Source organism: Symphodus melops, assembly GCF_947650265.1.
Source record: "Symphodus melops genome assembly, chromosome: 5".
NCBI classification, from domain to species: Eukaryota; Metazoa; Chordata; class Actinopteri; order Labriformes; family Labridae; genus Symphodus; species Symphodus melops.
Genome location: NC_136695.1, coordinates 10652013 through 10673251, shown reverse-complemented (window position 1 = coordinate 10673251; position 21239 = coordinate 10652013). Strand labels below are relative to the sequence as shown.

The window sequence follows — 21239 nt, the reverse complement described above, 5'->3', positions numbered from 1 at the left end:
GACCGCCAAGGTATCCACTTTTACTGATTGAACCTCTCTCCTCTTCCAGGGCCAACTTCTGGTCACCATGAGCTCCAAACACTCTTCTTTTCCTCTCAATTCATCCAATCAGTGGAAAACAGCCAGGAAAAGACACTTTGTTGACCATCGAATCAGGAAGTAGCATCCAGATGGACTCCATGTCCTTTAAGTCTGCTGGTGAATGGACTGTTACAGAACCTCTGGATCAGAGAACCTTATTCTTTTGCAAGACAAAAACGCCTTGATTCACTCTGTTTGGTAGAACTCTACTCATGTATTCACATAACATGGTTTATTTTCTCTTTAATAAGAGTGGGATTCTGTGGAGATTAGTAGGTTGAATTTTTGTGACTGTCTGCTTCTTTGTGCTGTTTCTTTGATTGAATGTGTTCAGCTCGGCTCTAATCTTCATTTAGTTTGACACAAACTGTCCTTTATTCTAATAATATAATGGATCTGTGGTTTTTATTGAAAATAAAGTAATCAGAATTGGTGAAAACACATGGTTTGGTTTCGGTCTGTAAGAATTTCATGGCATCCTTCTGGTAGCTAAACATAAACAAGTTGTCCTTCATGGTTATCATGAAGTCTGAGTTTTACAACACCAGGACATGTTTTTCATGACTTGATGAACTAGATCTTTTTCAACTTGTTAAACTCAACTTCTTTTTTTCCCATTGTTTTGTTTAAGGATATCAATACTATAGTAAAATGTCCAGAGATCTTACTTCATGTCCACTGTGGGAAGTTTGTGCTTATATTCAGATCTCTAGCAGTGAATTGTCCTTGAATTGTGATTGAAAAACATTTGTTTTCTCTCCCTTACGATCACACATTTTTGTGAGAAGAGTCATAGAAGCAAACGGGACCGTTGTTTGAATCCTGTTTTCTTTTCTGCGTGTTGAATCACACGCAGACTATTGTCATATTAAAATCTGCTCAAGTTTTGGCCATTCCTTCATCGGAAAAATATGATGAAAAAATTAGGAGGTAACGTGCTAACCTCCACAGGTTTTAGTGTAATATGGTGACAGAGTTAAGGAGATTGATTAAAAACAAACTATCATCATTTGAGGCAGTAAAATAAAAAGTGAGTCCTCAGAATGGCTTGGGAGAGTCGGTCAAAAAACCTTTGAAGAATCAGAAATGTCTGTGGAAGATCACTTTTGAGGATTGGTTTTGCACAAGCTGAAGGTCAGTTTTAATACAGGTCCAACAGTCAGTAGGATTATTTTTTCTTTGTCATTTAAAAAGTTGCAGCTTTACAGCCATTTCAGATGTGCAGTTCATCTGCGACCTACCTGTTTAGTTCATACTTTGGGTTTAAAGAATAGACATATTGCGTCTCATCAGTTGTTTGTGGCAGTTAAACGGCGAAAGCAAGTGGAGAGAAACGGATCCTGGGTTTAAGTGGAAATATTATGTTGTGCTGTTGAATGTCAGAACAGCAATGCTAAAAAAACAAAACATGACCTCTGTTTTCTATAGACCACCGTTCTTGAGGACCCTCTTAGAAGTCAAATGCCGATGTATAGCTGTGTTTTATTTTCTTGCAGCCGGCTGGTGGCTGTCTAGGCTGTGTGTCAGTACTTAACATATCAAAACCAGTTGACACGTCTCAGTATTCAATGTCCCAGACAATGGCAGATAATGGCAGAATACACATTATATGAGTCATAGGATTTTTTAATGTCTTGAGTTTTTCTTTTCTTCAGTATAGTCTTCTCTATGAGGTATATGAAGATATCCGGTGTCACAATTTAACTGGCAAGTGCAACCGTCAGGACTTAAACCGACGACTCTCCGGTTCCTAACCCAAGTGTTAAAGTCTTACCTTTAAATAAACAAGAGTAGATGGTGTAACATGATCATGGTCTATAACCCAAAATGTTTTTGAATCAAACCACAGTATATATTTTGTACTTGGTCGACTGAATTGACAATAAGGCTTTGTTCTGACGGCCGCCCAAATACGATCACATTTCTGACGCAAACAATCATATAGAGCAGTCCACAGACTTGTTTTATTGCATGTTGTTTTGATTCTTACTGTTTTCTTCCACTCACCAAAGTTAACTTCCGGCTTGCCGGATCTACGTCGTGTGAGTGATGCAGTAGACACATTGAAGTGACAGAGATGTTCAAACTGAATCAGATCTGAAGGAATCAGTTTTGAATTACATTTGAAACCTTTGCATGTGGTTTGATTTGTATTGGGTAATATCAGCTGTTGCCATGTTACACATCAAGCAGCTTCTAACCAGCACAAGCATTCATTTGTTGTTGCACATTATACTGTGTGTAAATAACAGGGACATTTCCTAGATAGTTTTCTATTTCTAACATTTGGTGTGTTTTTAAAAGTTTCCATAAAGGGAGTTTATTATTTAAATTTTTTTTTTTTTTTTCTCACACGTTTTTTTTTTTTGTCTCTCTATGCTTTCATTTTAGGAAATGCGGGAAACATGCCAAAGGTTGTATTACAAAGCTCGCTTGGAGGGCGAGCTTCCATACATGGGACAGAGCACACTAACCAATAGGCTAACAGCGCCCCTGATCAAAGGTCTTTGTTCAAAAAAGCTACATGTTTCTTCTGGAAATAGTAATCGTGGAAGTGAACTACAAGAAATATAGTTTAGGGAAATTAAACCAAAAAAATGGGCTTAAAGATGCTTAGAGAAAAAAACAAGCTGATAGAAGGGTCAGTTATGATTTTCTGAGCATCTATCGCTACAAGAGACCCCTCTCATATCACACATCATCATTTGATCCATTGTTTATTTTAAATGGGGGGATTCTTGCCGCTGTGTTACGGATTTGAATTCATATCAAATGACTCTTCCAAATGTGTTTTATGTGATTGTTAAATCTGTGAATCAGAAAATCCTGGGGGCCCTGGGATTTCCATCAGGTGTTCAATTATTCCCTGTCTGTGGAGCAGCTGCATTTCTCTTTTAATTTAATCATGACTGCAACGTTTTTCCAAGCTTCAGGAGAAACTCCAAGTTGACTGAATGGAATATAGCTGTACAATGTTAAAACCAATTATTGATATTTCCAGCTGGATTTCCCCTCAAAAATGGGCTGTTTATATTTTCATGACATTTAATTAATCAGCTTATGAGGTATTTGTCACAACTAGTTAACCTCTTTAGCGTTTTCCCCTGACACAAACCTTCAGGTACTGACAATGTTCTGTCTGTTTTACTATGTTGTTGTTTTGGTGTCTCTTGCAGTTTTTTAACCGTACATAAACAAACATATGGAAACTGTTTTTCTCTCTGTTGTGTGAACACAAAATGACCTTTTTTTTTGTTCCCAGTTGTGATATAGAACTGTATATTTGCTTGATTTGTTTATTTTTTTCCAATAATATCCAGTTGACAATCTGCAAATAAGCCTGCAGCTCTTTATGGAGTCACTGATTATCCACCGGGCTGATCATCTCGGGGCCGCCGACCACTAGGGGCCTCCAAAACCCCACCAACAGTAGCCTCATGTTGCCTTTACCTTAATTGTTTTGGGGGTTTTTTAATTGATATGTTGAAATTTCAACAAGTAGATGTAAAGTGACCTGCCATTAGTTAGTGGAAAAAGAGAGGGAATAACATTATTTACATGTGAAACCAAGTTAATGTTAGCAGCTAAAAACAAAGAACAAACATGGATAAGAACTCATTAGAGAACTGCATCTTAATGATTTGGTGGAGTAGTTTTCAAGGAGAAAGGCCAGGAAGAAGACCATTGCGTAAGGTAGGCTTTGGCTCATATTATTTGTACACATTAGGGACTGTCATGATTTAAGGTAGTAGCCCATATGTCCTGGTTTTCAAGGTGTTTTTCTTAGAAAACATTTGTCCTTAAGTCTCTATCGTATCCTGTAAATATAAATGTAGCGCGTGTGTGCGCTCTCTGCGCCTGTGTGCTTGATGGATTCTGTAGTTGGTGCCTACAAAAGTATTGATTCAATAACGTGGTGTACAGGCGCCACCAACTATCAGTGTAAATCCTGTATTAGCTACAGGTGTTTAACAGCAATATTGGACTACTGAATGTAGAGAGGAGGGCGTCCAAGAATTTGAGGCCAGATGCCTCTGCATTATTAATACGTGTTTGGATGTACTTTGAACAGCTTTGGAAACAGCTCAGTATTTCAGTTCCTCACTTTGTACACTTTTACTGCCTTATTCACTCCTCGTGGAGTTTTAAGCCTGTGGGGGAAGAATAATCAGCTTTCTAATGAAAGGTTTACAGTGGAGGCATAAGACAGATGGCCCCCACACCTCCAGGTCTTTGCTTTTAATTTGTGTCATGAACTCAAGCTATCAGTGTGGAATTAAGGAGAAAGGAGAAATGACTTCAAAGTGTGACGAATCAATAAATGGAGTGATCTTTTCCCCAAGGCACTATTTGTATAATACTGCACTACAGCAAAAACATCTTGAAAGGAAAGCTTGAATTTTAACCAGACATTACAGAGTCTATTGTTAGGAACGTAAAAGTCATTTGGAAAACCAGATGACCATTACACCATATGTACTTCTTTTTTTTAGAAATTTGTTGAAAGTATACAGATCAAAAAGTGAAATGTTAAATGCTTCCCATATGCACCTTCGTAAACAACCTACAAAAGTGTTTGGAAAGCCTTTGCGTGCTGTTGAAGAAAACTGCACCGCTGATGTTTTTCAGTTATCTAAGTAATCCGCTCTGCCTCTAAATAAAACCACTTCACAGCGTGTTGTGGCATGTCAAAATAAATGAATTTGGAATGGTTTTGATAGAAGTGTACTGCGGTGTATCACTGTAACAATGACCAGACCGTGTTTGCAGTACATACACAGCCTATAACAATCTAAACTTTCAAAGGGAGACATATGTTAATGTCTTCTTAGATTGGCTCAAAGCTGGGATGTCCGGGATGTGTCTGCGTGCAAAATACTGTTTTTCATAATTGTTTGTTTGACTCCTGCTCACCTTGTTTGGGTAAGAACTGTCATAATGTTTGGTCGCTGTGCAGGACGTAGGACCCCGAATCAACGGTCAAGTGAAGAAGAGACCAGATTTAGTCTGCTTCAAAGTAAATGTAAAATGATTCCACTAATCAACGAGTATCTGCTAAATCCTTGTAAAGTTTCAGATAGGATTCTCAGCTCTCTCCACCACAAACCCAGCTCAAAATGTTAAGATAAAAAATCCTGTCTGTCATTTTGGTCTGGGTGAAAGCAGGGCCTTAACCACGGTGGTGAGGCGCCCCCTCTTTAGGGCGGGGTGGCAAAGATGACCTCTGCTTGGTAGGAAGGCCATAATAGCATCTATGCTCTGACAGTGTGTTATTACACGCTATATTTACATGAAATGCAGAAACCCAGGGTGGCAGGTCACATCGTGAAGCTACAGGGGGGGGCGAGGATTCTCTGGTGCATGTTGAACCAAACTGCCAGAAATTACTGATGATTATAGAACCGCTTATCCTGTAATATGGCCTGTTGTGAATTTTAATGGTTGTCGGGGCATGTTTTACAGCGCCATAACAAAATCATTGGACTGCTTCCACTGAACTTCTCGTCCTGCCATTTGATATTTTATATTTGACAGATAATTCTAACATGCACAGGCTGGATAAATGTGTCCATGCTAAAGTTGAATATGATGATAACAAATCACTAGTATCGGATCATTTCAGCTCAGCATTAGAGAGCGGTCTTTGCACTCTTCTTGTTGTAGTAATCTAATAAAAAACTAATTCTTAAAATGCACATACATTTTGACTGATAAGAAGACAACAGCAAGTTAGACATAATCATATTAAACCCAGAGCTTTTTTACAGGTACAGCTCTGGACTGCCGTTGTCATAGCCTACAGGAGACTGGAGGAGAAAAGTCATTGGCTTCAAATGACATCTGGGTCGCACAAGTGTCTTTAAATCTGATAAGGAGACTTTATGAACTCCTTGGCTTATCGAAGGTAACCTCAAGTGACTGTGGGGTAATGCCGATCGCAGAGCCAGCCTTTTTGATCAGCTTATTGATTCTGGTGTTATCATCCACACAGAATCAATAAGCCTGGTATTTCAAATATTTATTGTCGCACACATGGGTGCTTCTATTTCTACAATAACTCATCAGTGGACGAGTGTAAACGGAGTGAGTGGGCGTGTCTTACCCCTCTGTACCCTGCTCTCCAAGCTGGTACATTGATGTTTTTAAATTCAGTCTTAGAGCACCACACCTTAAAATAGAGTTTAGTTTCCATTTAACAGATTTTTTACAAACCTGCAGTTGTGACTGTTACTGGCTTTGTCAGTCATTTAAATGAATAAAATGTTGCAGCAGTAGATAGCTGCATCAGTGTCTCTCACGTTTAAAATGCTTACTATGCTATGTATTGTCTTAGTAGAAAATGATGCATTATTTTACTAAAAACAGGTTGCAATACACACGTTAGTACTTGAATAGACAATGTAGCATTGGTTAATAGGCTGGAAGCACGCTCAGTGAATATCTCCTTGCACTGGTGGCTAGCTGTCTGTTCTGTTTAAGTGTGAGAAAGAAAACTCCCCGGGGCACCCTGTGTGTGCGCCAATAAAGACTTGAACTACCAGGCTGTTAACATGTTTAACTCAGCTGTCTAAATGGACTTTCTTGGACACTCGAGGACCTGCACTGACACTTTAGCATAGGCTTCATTATTAATGACACTTCCACTTTGATAGGCGCTGATATGTTGCTCTTTAAGCCAGAGCAGGGATCGGCATGTCTGGTTTACTAACATCTAGTTCAGATCTAAACTCTTTTAAAGCTTAAGGGAACACTGAGTGAATTTATGCTAATGCTAAACCAAATGTTTAATTTAATTCCTTTTGCCAAGGGAAACATGAACTAAAGCTTTGTTGGATGAAGGACTCAGAGTTCAGTACCTTTTGTGGTCAATTCTTTACAATGTCTTTTCTAGAAAACATCACGTTGCGTCAGTGTCACGCTACTCATACAAATCCAACCCCAATCGGCAGTCATTGCCAACATGCTCTTGTGTAATGTGTTTTTAACTTGAAACATAGGCTTCAATTTTTGCCTAGAAACACAAAGGACGGATGAAGAACACCATCTGTTTTGTTCCGTTTATCCAAAGCTTCATTACCCTATCAAACATTTACCTGCAAACAGTCTGAGCTCAGGAGTCCAAACACACACACACACACACACACACACACACAGATGCAGAATCATTAAGCATGCACTGTGCATTAGTTCACTGATGCCATATGCACAGTGTATACTGTTTGGGTTTCCATGTTTTGGTCCGCTGCCTCTTTTAGCTTTTCCAGAGAACTCAACAACTGCTGCATAAAAACAAAACATGTGAATCTACCTCTCTGACTCTCAAACCATCTCACCTCACACACAAGTAAGCTTGTTATTTAGATTTCTCTCTGGCATATTTTTATCTTTTACCTTAAAAAATAATATTATTGCTGTGTTTCAAATTTAGATCTTAGGTATAGCAAATGGTTGCTAAGGTTGAACATTGGGGAAGAGACAAACTTCTGTGGTCTAGCAGAAGTAATTTGGCTTTGCTGTCAGTTTGAGGGGGGTTTTCATTCTGACACAGTATGTCAGTCTAACCTGATGTAAACTCTGCTTGTCTGTGTGGCCACACAATAATTTCCAGTTCCAATTGTGGGCACTCTGCATGTCAGGTTCACACATTTACACCCTTTATGACAAACAGCTGTGTAAATCTGCCTGTGAATAAACCATGATGTTTGTCTTTGTCTCTTTCAGACTATTTTGCAGAAGAGAACATCATTAATAAAAGGAGTTTTTCAATATTGATTACAATGAAAACAATTTTGGTTCTGGTTGAGACCTGGGCTCTATGGGTCAGATAGATCAGTTACCAGAAGTAACTTTTAGTGCAGTGCTCACAAAGGAACCACGTCAGTGCTTTTTGCTTCTTGTATCACATAATTTTGAAATAAAGCATATTTAGTTGAAATATATATTTCCCAGTATTACTTTTAATGGCTTTACTTTCTTATGTTTTGAGGCTCCTTCACACTGCTGTTTGCCAGGCTGTCTCAAGAACAATGCAGAGCTGGCTAAACACTGAAGATTCTTTGTTCACAACATGGCGACTCACAATGGGCCTCATTCACAAACAGTGCTTACAAACAAATCTGTTCTTAAAGGCAGGGATGTTAACTTTTCGAAAACTAGCATGAGTTTTTATAGTAGCATATCCTCTCCCTTAAAAGCCACGCCCCTCACTTACATGCACGCGCCATTGCTTCAAGAAGTGGACCTCAGCTCATCACTTGAATTTGTGTAGAAACGTCATCGTCTCATTCAGTGGTAAGTAAACACTAAACGTTATCATAATAACACTTAACAAATGTGACTATTTTACTGCTAACAATAGCCAACGACAAACTCGCAGTGTGACTCGCTTTGAGTGTGGAGTAGAGAAGGAGCAGGGAGGCACGATTGGTTCATCTGATTGGTACCTCATGGCAGACACTGGTCATAGTTTTTAAAAGCTTACAACTGCTGCAGCTGACAGATTTTCTTTGTTCCTCTTTCAGAGCACAGGAATTATTACTTTAAGCAGGACCTAAAGACACTTTCAACAAAACTATCAAAAAGTGTATCTGCAGAAAATTACAAGTTTAATAACAACAATAACAATGTAACAATTACATTGTTTAATAACTCTTAAAACATTTGAATGGCTTTTGTTTGATATTAAATCAGAAAAAATGATACAGTCTGTCGTTCAGAGCACATTCCTTCAAACCTAAAGAAACAACATTCTATTCATGTGGCATTAAATATGATACAGTATCAATCAGTTTTTCCTTCATTTTCCTGTCCTGACATTTTTATTGGACAAATGATGGTTCAACCAGAACATACAGAGAAGAAGTTTACACAGCTTCTGTCTCGGGTGATTGATGATCTGAACTCAGTGAAACGATAGAGTGGGAGTTTCCCTTTGTGTGTGAACTTTATGCACAAGTTCAAGTTTCAGACTGGAGTTATAGGTTAACAAATTGTTGTGTCAGTGAATGAAGTTCTGCCAGGTTTTAACTATATTATTCTTTAAGTGTTAAGTATACTATCATCCATGTGTGGTCGTTAAGGGCAGACTATGCTCAGCAGCTGGTCCAGGGAAAGTTCAAGATAAATAGAAGAATTTGAATCCCATATGCTTCATCTTCATCCAACACTTTGATGTGCATCTGTGGAAAGCTCAGGCTAAGGAGGACAACTATAAACTACTGGTATCTCTCTCCACAAAATGCTGTTTAGACTGCACTAACATGTCCATGATTTGTATTTGCAGATGAACAAGCTGTTCTTTTTTTTTTTTTTAAACTTCAGAACTTCGAACAGATAAAGGAAATAAGTTTCCATCTGAGAAAGAAACTAATTCCATATTGTAAAGTTTAACAGTTCAAACATGTCTAGAGGAAAAAGGTGTACTATACAGTTAACAATACATGCATGTTGTTATAATTGTTTTCAGTCAGGAGCTTGCAATGTCAATTTCACTAATTCGTAACACAGCTTGATGTCAACAAAACTGTTCCCCTCAAGCTCATAAATTTGCTCTTTTGCAAAAAATAACAGCACGCCAGTCGCATATTTCTGTGGTTTGAACATGCCAGTCGGGGCTTGTGGCATGACTTCCATTCTTCAGTCCTTGACGCACTCTCATTTTTCAGAAACACTTGTAGACACAGAGCACTTAATCCACTCTTGGTTCCCAGATGTGTCAGATGTGCCTTTGAGCAGCGGTGCTGAAGGATCTCAAGGAACGCTATTTTGCAGGGAGGGAAGAGCGGAGTCATCTGAGGTCAGTGAAGGGGTAATGTGTGAACAGTAAAACATTTCACCTTCCTGGACGCTGAGTCAGAGCCCTTTCCTCTGAGCAGGAGAGAGGCAGGGGAGAGAGAAACTGGTGAAATGGCGGTGAAATTGATGAAAATCGACTGCCCTGTGTCACAGCTGAGATCGCACTGGAAGACTTAAGTAATTACCCCTCTGGTACAACTCACAGACAGGATTGTGAGCAAGATTCTACAGGAGAAAAACTGGAGACTAATATAAATGCACATGCCTTTTCTGAGGATTTATTGAACAATTGCGTTTTTTACAAGGAAATCCAAAAATAACAGTTTTTTTGTCACTAAGACATCTTCATGTTTTCAATGACATTTTTGTTGCAGTCTTGATGTTTTCCTGATGTTATATGTTTCCCTTGAGGTATTCTTTGGTTCACATTTTAGGAATTCCTGACAAATTCTGATATGCTTCTGCTAATTTTGTCTTTATCATACATTGTCAAATTCCTTCAGAAGCTTGTCGTATACATTTCCATCTGGAGCTGGTTAGCTGCTTAGGGATTCCTCCAGCAGAAAGGAATTTCACACCCAGGTCTCATCATTTTGTTATGTAATATCTCAAATTAACTCAAAAATAGCAATAGCAAAGTTACTGAACGTTAAAAGCAATTGATTATGTTTTAAGGCGGGTTTTGAACACATCGGTAGCAGGTGAGAGACGAATGGTTGGAGGTAAAAATGTTCATAGTTTTGGTCCTGCAATGGAGAAGGCATGATCACCATTGCACTTTGTCCTTGATGTAGGTATTGACAGATGGTTTTGGGAAGATGACCTAAGATCGCTGACTGGCTGACAGGAGCTCTGAGAGAGGTGAGACTCAAACACAGTCAAAATCTTTTAAAATCAATTCTTAGTTTTATCGGTAGCCAGTGTATAAGGTAGCAAGTACTGGAGTTATGTGGTCTCTCCTTTTGACCGTGTAAGGACTCTGGCTAAAGATCTATCTATCAATCTGTGTTTAATGCTCATGCATTATTTTGTAGTGATGTTTGGAAAAACTGATTTTGATGCCTTGGCCACACTTTTATACCAATAAAGCTATTTGATCTAGAAGAACTGAGGCTACACTTTGGTCTTTTTTTGCTAAAGAATACCGATCACAGATCAAATTAATTAAAGTGCGCCTCTTTGGCTCCGCTCTAACTGTTTCTCTCCCTCCATCCTGTTTTCACTCACTACTTAGTCTCATGTCCAGCCCACAACACTCTGATTGGCACGTTATTTGGAGGACCGGAGCATTTGTGTATGATGCTATACTCTACATTGAAGCATAAGCCTTTTAATCCATATATTGTTGACTCATTCCCTGACGTAATGCAATTATTACATTGTTGGGAGAAAACTATTTTGCCTGCTCCATAATGAAATAACTGACCCAAAATGTATCAACTAGTTACATTTTGAGCAAAAAGTTATTACGTTTTGGGCTCAGCATGTTATTACACCAGTTATGACATTTCAGGTTTAATGCATTTTTTATAACATTTTGGGTCATTGTTACAGTTTGGGTCTTTATATTTCTTGCAGACGTGGTTTAATATGCTTACCAATGATGTGCGAGTAATACGTCTCTTGCCCTCAGCCAAACGAACATTACCAGCCAATCAGAAGCAGAGTAGGGCTTATTTTGGAAACACTAAAAGTTTGGTATCAATGCGATAATTACGATGTCACTTAAGCATGTAAAGCTTGGCTCAAAATGGTAAACATAAATGACTGTTAAAGTCATAATAGCTGATAAAGGACTTAGAAACAAATAGCATTGGACATAAATTGAACAAACTGATTGAGAAAGAAAGTCGATGGCAGTTGATGCCATAAACTGCAAGATATCAGATGCTACAAACATATTTTTCTGCCGTGTGCTTAAAAACACAACACAAGTGCTCTCTCCCCATAAATTGGAGCTCCATCTAAAAGCGGCTGTTTGTGCACTCCAACATACAACTATGCTACCTATGCTACAGCAAATTCGTCACCAATGACGAAGTGGCTGTCTGCAATCAAAAATATGTGTCTGTGCTTTTATTGCAGAACACATCTGTGTACAATTACTCAACCACTCCTCAATCTCTTTTCAATCACTTTGTTTATTTTTCTTGCTTTTCTGAAAATGTGTTGGCCAAAGTTACAACAACATCTAGGAAAGTAAATATCAAGCTATTTCAGTTCTTTAAAATAAATTGTGCAAAGCAGATGTAGCTATAGAAATGTGAATCTGTGCAGTTTCCCCTTTTATTATACTCCCTGGAGGCTGCTAAAGCTGAACTTATCAGTTATTTAAAATTGAGTGTATTAATGACTAAGTATTATATAAAGGTGTTGCTCCAAGCAACAAACCTCTGGATAATAATAATCGATAATAATCTCATGTCTGTCTTAATGGACTGCCCTTTTATAGTGCTGTACTAGTGCTCCGACCACAGGGACTCACTTTTTGTGCATGTACACAGACAACCATAAATACTGATCAAAAGCTTCTGCACTATGCTCATCATGAGCTTATGTGATCTGAACACGCTCTCACCCCAAAGGCACACCTTTAAGAGCTGTTTGAGATGAGTGTTGTTCAGAAAGACATTTGAATATGAAGCTTGAAGAGTCAATGAATCGAACCCCGAAAATGTACTCTGTTACTCTTTTGGATTAAAGATCCTCAACTTCACTGTGTTGTTTCACTCACCACTGTCAGGATAAATTAACGGTAGCTGCAAAGATAGAAAAAAGGTCATCAAGTCAGTGGAACATGTAGAAAAAAACAAACAGAAGAGTATGTAACATTGACATTCATTTGATATTCAAAAACAATTGTAATGTTTTGATGCCTATTGTCGTCCGCTCCAAATGCAGCCAAAATAGCATTCGTATTCCTTCACTGCCGGTTAATGCACTTTCAATACATACCTGGGACACTTTTACAAGCATTAGATTGTTATAGGACCAGTCGGAGACAGAACAACATCCATTTGATGTGCTATTTTTATGTAATATCTATTTATGTTCTATTTTCAAATAAATAGAATCTTAATATAGCATCTACTTGAAATCAGAAACATGTGAAAAAAAATTAATACTTGGAAACAAATTCAGGCGTCAAGGCGTTAATGAAATGCTCAGGCTGATAAGTGTTGCTTGCTTAATGTATATGCTTGCAAATTTAAAGTAAATCACATGTCAAATGGAGCTGGGAGCTGGGACACATTGTTATAAAGTGGATGAACTTTGTGGCCACCAACGTTGTAAAGTACCAGGAATAACTCCTTTTGTGTCTTATTTTTCTTTATTGCTTTCTTTTGCATTGTTTGTGAGACCTTTCTCCCCTTCTAAAATTACTGATAGCCACACAGTTGCATTTCAAAGGTTGTGACCAAACTGACGCATGTTATTGCATGTGTTCCCCCTCCTTTCAAACAAACACACGAAAAGTCACTTTTTCAGTTGGATTTGCATTTTTTCCATGACTTTCTGTCTAAATGTTTATAATTTTCCGTTTGGAAGGTTTTGTTTTTGTTTTGGTATATTTAGCTGTTCCTCGTCCTGGGCTCAGTGCCCGCCTGACAGACGGTCTCTAATTAGAACAGCAGAAATACATATTTAGAGCTGTGTGGCTTTGGAGACTCTCTTTATTTAAGTCACCAGGGAGAACAATGGCGGAAACAATGGGTGCCTGAAGCCGACAAGGTCTTCATGGCACCAACTCGATGCCGATCATTTCAATATGGCATCCCAGTGAGAATTAAGATACTGTAAAACAACCCACTTATTGCAAAAACTGGAGGAAAAAAAAAAAAAAGGTTAATTTCTTTTACTGATGGCATTGATTGTCATGCAGCTGTATTGTACACACATTATGAATAGCTGTGGTACAATGTCTGGTAAGGATTTAGTTTAAGGAAATGTTTTTGGCATGTCCTTGCACAAAGAATAATGGATCCTCGCTGAAATATTGAATATTGTTACTACTTGTAATTAACACAAGTGTTTGTTCCCCTAAGTATGGTTGACATGGGTGATTTAAGGCATAATTGTAATAGGCATTTTGGGAACAGACTATTTTAATCTCCCTGTGGCTGTGTTGATAAGAGGAAGCTGTGTCTTAATACAGATGGCTGTTTGTGGTTTGTGTCATTCATAGAGGCACGCCTGTGCAGGAAGTGTGCATACGGCGAGGGCAGATATTTTTCTTGGCTCCCTGCTGCGAAACCCTTAGAAAGTCAAAAGTGAATGAAACCATCTACATATTCACTTGTCTGCAGTCCTAATATGACATCGACTAATGAGCATAGAGGACTCGACTTCTTCTGCAACATCATTTGGGAAATGATTTTACATTAATTTATGTTTTATTAAAAGAAATTCTGAAGATGTGCATTGAATAAAACCAAAACCCAATAAATAAAAGTCACACACAAGTCAGAACAATGATGTGTAAGTAAGTAGTTGATGATATACATTGATGGATTATTACAATTACAAAACATGAAGCACAACAAAATGTATCAATTCTTTATCTTCTGGAAAAAGTGGCTGTTTAACTGATCTTTTTTTGGCTTTTCTTTCTTAAATTTCTGTGTGTTTTCTGGACAGCTGCAAGAAATGCAGTCCATAGAGTTACTGTTTACATGCCTATTCAGTGATTTAATCCTAAAGGCATAAGAGGTCAGTCAAATTGAATCTGAATAGATCTGGGAATGGTTAGAGCATTGACATGTACTGTATGTCATTTAATTATCAATTTGAGAAATCTTGAAAAGTGAAATTGTTACAGCTATGATCAAACCAAAATTGGGTTGATATTCTCATTTCCTAAACATGTCCTCTGCACACGGTTGGATTTAATCAGTGTTTGGACTGGGCACCTTCCGTTCCAAGAATAAAGGGTTTTAAAAACAAATCTGTGGCATTTCCTTGATAAATAGCAAGAATATTTCTCAAATTTGAAACAGTACACTTTTCAAAGTAATCTCTTATTTTCATATAAATTCTTTGTTGCAATGTTTATCAGCTGTCACTAAACCTCTTGGCCTTCATGGATTTTTCTTCACTGCCTGAATGAATCTGTGTTGTACTGGTCGCATTACACGCTCTCATGTTCCCCGTCACTCAGCAGACGGCTGCGAGGCCCAGATGTGTAGGTGTAAACACATCAGTAATTAGACCAGAACTCTCTCTGATCTTCTTTTCAAAGGCTGACTGCACACACACCCTCTCTCTCACGACCCCGACACTCAGCCACTGACCAGCCCAACACCCAAGACAAATATTTGGGGAAAAGGCAACGAACCACGTGTTATAAACACACACGCACACGTATCAGTCTGTATTAGTCGTGTGAGAACCATCCACTGATCATCCCTTCATCCTAAACCTTAACCTACCAGGAGGGCCCCTTCAGTTGTACTCAGTGCTGAGTTTCATTCAGTGCATTGGTTCTTCTCATAGGATTGCTGCCCACTGGCCCCACACATGATCTAGAGAGAAGAATCCAGCAAAGGGATAGAGGGGGAAGTCAAATCACTAAACTTACTTTCACCAGCCTACATTTTTAAGCTAACATATTGTACTATTAAACTCTTTAAAATATTTTACCCATATTTATTTTGCATGCTTCTCTTAACACTTTGATGATAAATCGTATGTTTGGCAATAAACATTTTAACAAGATTAGCATTAGTATGTTATCAATCACAGAGACTTTTCTTCTGTACAACTCTCCAGCCTGTTTTTTTTTATTTATTTTTTTATACTGTTTTCTCTGCAGCACCAAGAATAAAATAATTCTTATGCCTTATACTGGAATCGAAGAGGAGGCAGCAGTTTAACGTCTACAGTACCCTTTCTGTGGCTCAGTTGGTCGGGTCAACTGTCTCTCAAAAGGAAGTTTGGGGATTTGATCCCCAGCTCCTGCTGCAACATGTCTGATGTGTCCTTGGGCAGGACACTTAACCAAACCCTAAGTGTAAATGAATGGAATTAATTACTTCTGATGGATTTACATTGAAATCCCTGCCATAAGTGTGTGAATGAGTGTCACATGTAATGCAAAAGGGCTTTGAGTTGTCAGAAGATTAAATAAGTGCTACAAAAGATCAAGTTCATTTAACATTTACCATTCATTGAGCATGTATGTACAATCAGCTTCTCTAACTCTATGACTTTTTACATTTGTACCTGTATATGTCTCTGTCATCTAATGCACACTTTATGTTGTTTTGTCATTGCTTGTTGTTTGGTTTATTTCTTGTGGTTATGTGTACCACCAACCTGCCAAGGAAATACAGATGGAAATTAGCCCATGGTTACAATCTGGCATATTTACATGTTTCTGCTCATTGATGTGCTCTGTCCCAGTCTCTAAATAAATAAATAGATTTCATGAAGCTTCAGGGCATTTTCTTTGAGAAAGACACCAGGGAAAGATGAGTTCAGTGCCTCTGGAGATGTTGGCCGGTTGAACTGATTGGTTTTATTACACTTGAATGGGAACAGATTTGCTTGAAATTGTTCATTGAAGAAAAGGAACTGGCTGAACCAGACAACGTGAAGCTCGCCAGTTCGTCAAGTTCTCTTTGCTGAAAGAATGAAAATAGAAGCAGATGAACATTTCTGAATGTAATTTTTGAAAGACAAACTCAACTTTTTCATTGTCATGTATAACATTGTGTTTGTTAACGTAGGAAAAAAAGACAGAAAAAAGAAGGTAAATGATTTGACTGAAGTGGCGCCACCTTATTTTGTATTTTCTTCACAGAAATAATAGTCCCTTCTAAATATATCTGCACATGTTATGAGTCATAGATTAAACCCATTGACTTTTCTGTTCTGTTTTGCCTCTCCCGTCGGTCCCATCCATCTTACTTTCACTTCATTCCAGTTATTTATTGTGTTTGTGTTTCTCCACCAATTCATCAGGGTTACTCTGGTTGAATGCTGGTTCTTATCTCCACATATCCAGTTTGACACGTCTCAATACACTTGAGCCACTCTAAACTTTTAACCCAGTTCTTTGTCTATCTCTGTGATGAGTTTGTCTTTAAACATACTCTAACTTCTTTCCATTGTTTATGGGATTTTTATGTGTAGGTTATTTTGATTGTGAGAGAACTAACATTTCATCTTGACACACACACACACACACACACACACACACACACACACACACACACACACACACAATTACTTAAGATTTGTGTTGAATTCAGCAATAATACAAAAGCTTTTACATAAACCAATACCCTAAAATATGTTGCTTATTAAAGCAGGGACAGCTTTCAATATTCTCTAAACCCAATCATTGTTGCCACCAGCTGAGAGGGTAAAGTGAAAATATGCTTTATGATTTAATTTAATAGCTTTTTTTCCTAGACCTTCTCATAGATTTCTGTGTGACTCTTCCAGGTTTCCCTTAATTGATTCTCGCCACATTCCACTGAGCTGGACGCCAAACAGCCGGTGTTTAAGAGTTCAGGTGAGATCCAGGAAATAATCAGGAGCTGAAGGGAATTTGTAGCAATCATTTCGATCTGTATACCGAGCCGCTGGCGGGAACATACTGTGTCAGATCAACTTGCTTAGCTAGTTCTACAATTCATCATTTGATCTGTAAGGTCACAAATTAAAGACAACAGAGGAAAATTTTAAACCACAGATGGCAAATCCCTGACTTATAAACTGTCTCATCTCTGCACCAAATTGCAACATGATTCGATACCATCAAATTTGCATCACTACATTGAAGACTCCTTGAGACAAAGCAGTTCTCTTAGACAGCAGTAAATCATGATAACCGTGTTTTTGAAATCAAATCGGTTTTTTTGTACCCTCATTATGTGTTGGAGAATCAACCCAGAAAATCCAGGGGAAACACAGTTTCAGCAACTAGCATGACTCACTCTGTATCACTCATTCTTATTACTCACCAGACATGCTGAGAGACACAGCATCGCCCTCTGCTTTCACCTCCCACAGGAAACATTTTACCCAGAGATCAATTGAAGGAAGATATGAAGACAGTATTTCATGTTGCCGTTATTTAGCTAGATGCTGCGCTGTAGCCCCTGGTTGTTCATTCACAGATGTTCCGAGATGAACACCAGCCATTACTGACACGATGTTTGTGCCTATTGACTCATCTCTGGGAAATTATTATGTGTTTACTGTTATGAGAACTTGAATATACAGCACTATGCTTTGCTAGCACTGCAGTACTTTGTATCCTTATGTGACCTCAGCAGAACTGGGTGATTTGGCTTCAAAGGGCCTGGCCCTGATGTAATTATACATCTGTCGTTTTTTTATCCTCCTTTTTATCTTTAATTCCCATTTTCGCCATGTAGAATATTTACTTAGGTCAGTCATAATAACAGTGTCACTGGTGTGGATACTGACCTGCACACTTTTTGCCACGCCTCTGGAGTCCAGCATGTTATTTTCCCCCAAAGACGTAATAAAGACACCTGAGGGTCTTCTATAGGTCAACAGTTTTCCTGTTATTTTGAATGAGTGGAAACTGCATGGCACCGTACCATGAGAGGTTTTGGTTTCTTCAGTACTCAGAAATAAACCCTATCATTTCACCTCATTCATGCTTATATCATATAAAACGATATCGCTCTTTCCTGTTTTGCATCGCACAAAATGCAACTATAACTTTCACTGTATATTATCATAGTGTTACAAGGCCTAGAGGTCCAAAAAAGAAGACAACCAGTGTTCAAAACTGACCGCTGACTGCTCAGCCCTCCATGTATGCAGGCAGCAGCCCAAGACAGTGCAACAGCAGAACCTTAACCTCCCAGAGAGTTCCTTGTTCCATCCATGTCATTTCATCTGAACCAGACTGACAGCTGCCCCTTCACTTTCTCTGTGATTTCAGCCTTAGACGGTTTCCATGCGAAGGAAAACACTATCAGCCCCATGCTGATGTACCCCCTAATTACAATTGATGTTTTTCCATGGATACTGACCAAACTGTTGCAAAGCAGACTTTAATTATGTAGAAGGCAAGGATAACTTGAGTCCCTGCAAATGTAGTGCAAACCTACTCTGAAATTCTACAAAGCTACAATTCATTTAGCAGTGACTTTTGGGGGATACAAAGGAGTATAATTTGGATTTGGTAAAATTAGGGCTCTGTGTGAAGGTTGGACTAAGCACACTGTGAGGCCCACTCACACTGCTCCAGGACGTGTGATCTGTGGTTGCATTAAGGGACTGGCTGGGATGATAAGGATCAATGTTTGAGTCAAAGGTAGTGTTCAGAAATATTAGTAAAGCATGACGAAATATTAGCACAGACTGTAATGCCATGAATACACCAAGTGAGGTGGTGTAAACAGAGAAGAGAAGGGGGGCCATAGCATCATATGTTTATGATAGCTCATTAACAATGCTATTGTACCAACTTATCAGCCTATCATAATTCTCAATCTTATTCTTCTCCTCATGGTTTCTCATCAAAAAACTAAGAAGTTTTAAAGGTTTAAGTCATCCTTTTTTTGTAGTTTATTTCCTTTATAGTAAATAAATAAATAATAATTTTTTTTAGTTTCATTTTTTTAAATCTGCGCATTTAAAAAAAACATCCTCAAGGCTACATGAAGTGTTGCCCACATTCTGGTCTCCATTAGCCCTAAAGAACCTTTTAGTGTCATTGAGCTTATCGTTGAGGTTTACTAGCATACACTTCCTCAGAACATCTCCCATCAACTTCTTTCTCTGATGCAGTAATAGTTTATATAAGAATTGTGACTCTATACCATTTTCACACAGAAGCTATTTTTCAGCTGCTCAGGTGAGGATTCTTACTGTTGCAGGGAGCTGGTATATTAAGGACAGGAAACGTGAAGAAAACATTTCAAGTTTAAAAAACACATTCCATTAAAGTAAATGTTAGACAATGCTGAGAACGGTAATGGTAATGTTGGCATGTAATGATTCACTATTACCATTACTGTTAAATAGAACAGAGACATTAGCTTGGAATTGGCTAAATTAATGGTTGTGTAATAGCAGCAAGTTGTTTCTTCTGTGATATTTTACTTTTGAATGTAAATGGATTTCCAAATTTGAATAAGTCTTTTCAGTGTCTGGAAAACAGTAAACAAATGATTAGGCTCTCAAATTCAACTGTGTGCAGCCCAGATAATGTAATTTATCTTTCCATCTAAATGTGACGTCAAAGAAAAATGTTTCTGTTCAAATACGGTCAATTGGACTTCTGGTCAATGCAAGGTCAGGACCTTAATTCTAACTTATAATCAGGCCTCACGGATCACGATTGTTGGTCACAATATCTTGCTTAACTTGAAACAAATGTTGTCTCTGCACTTTGGTTAAATCCATCAATCCATTCATCAATTTTCTTCCACTTATCCATTTTGATGGCAGCAGGCTAAGCAAGTTTACCCAGAAGTCTCTTCACCCAGCAATGTGTCCTAATACCTCTTGGAGATCTCAAAGCATTCCTATTCCAGAAGTAATAATCCATCCAGCAAACTCTGGGTTTACCTTGCAGTCTCCTACCAGTTTGACATGCCAGGGAGATATCCAAAGTGAGGAGGCAACAAGGTGGCATCCTAATCGGATGCTGCAACCACCTCAACTGGCTCCTGTCGATGCAAAGAAAAAACTGCTCTTCTGTAAACTCTTAGTCCAGCCACCCATTGGGAGAAACTAATTTCAGCGGCTTGTGTCCATGATCTTGTTCTTTCAATCCACCGTTTTCCTCAGACCCTCATTCCAACCCCTTCACACTCAGCTGTATACGAGCCAATGCTTGCGCGATGTCCGAGCCTGAAAAGGAAAACAGAACCAGAAAATATGCAAAAAGCATGGGATGAAATTCCATTAAACCTCTTCCCACTCGCTGCAACTTGAGGTCCTGTCCAATAAAATCACAAACAGAATTGGTGGCCGACATTTAGAGACAAACAAGCAGCCACCATCACATTTACACTCAAAGCCAATTTTAAAGTTACCAATTAACCTAACCTAAGCGTGTCTTTGGGATTCAAACCTGGAACTGTGTTGCTGTGAGATGATCCTCTTGCCCTCTAAATTATTCAATGCAGCTAATGAACTTAAAAGCTAACATACTTTAGCCCTTCAATATAGCACTTTTAGATGACGGATTTGTTCAGCTCTTTTCAGGAGTCCCTCCAGAGGACTGCCTATAATGTATGAGATGCCACTGTGCTGTGATTCATGCCCATAAACCGACGTCATCAGCGCTAATCTTTATTCCTATTACCTGACACATGACTCACTTAGTTGCATCTTGTGTCAGTGGCATGTTGACTGATGTCGTCAAT

The 21239-nt window shown here is 38.5% G+C and overlaps 1 protein-coding gene across 1 annotated transcript in view; it reads left to right on the top strand.

Moving 5' to 3' along the window:
• bckdhb (branched chain keto acid dehydrogenase E1 subunit beta) overlaps positions 1–520 on the top strand; it is a 51459-nt gene extending 50939 nt beyond the window's left edge. The window contains exon 11 of the mRNA XM_079345118.1: positions 50–520. The gene's annotated coding sequence lies outside the window, so the exon portion shown is untranslated. The remainder of the gene's footprint in view (positions 1–49) is intronic.
• The last annotated feature ends 20719 nt before the right edge of the window (positions 521–21239 follow it).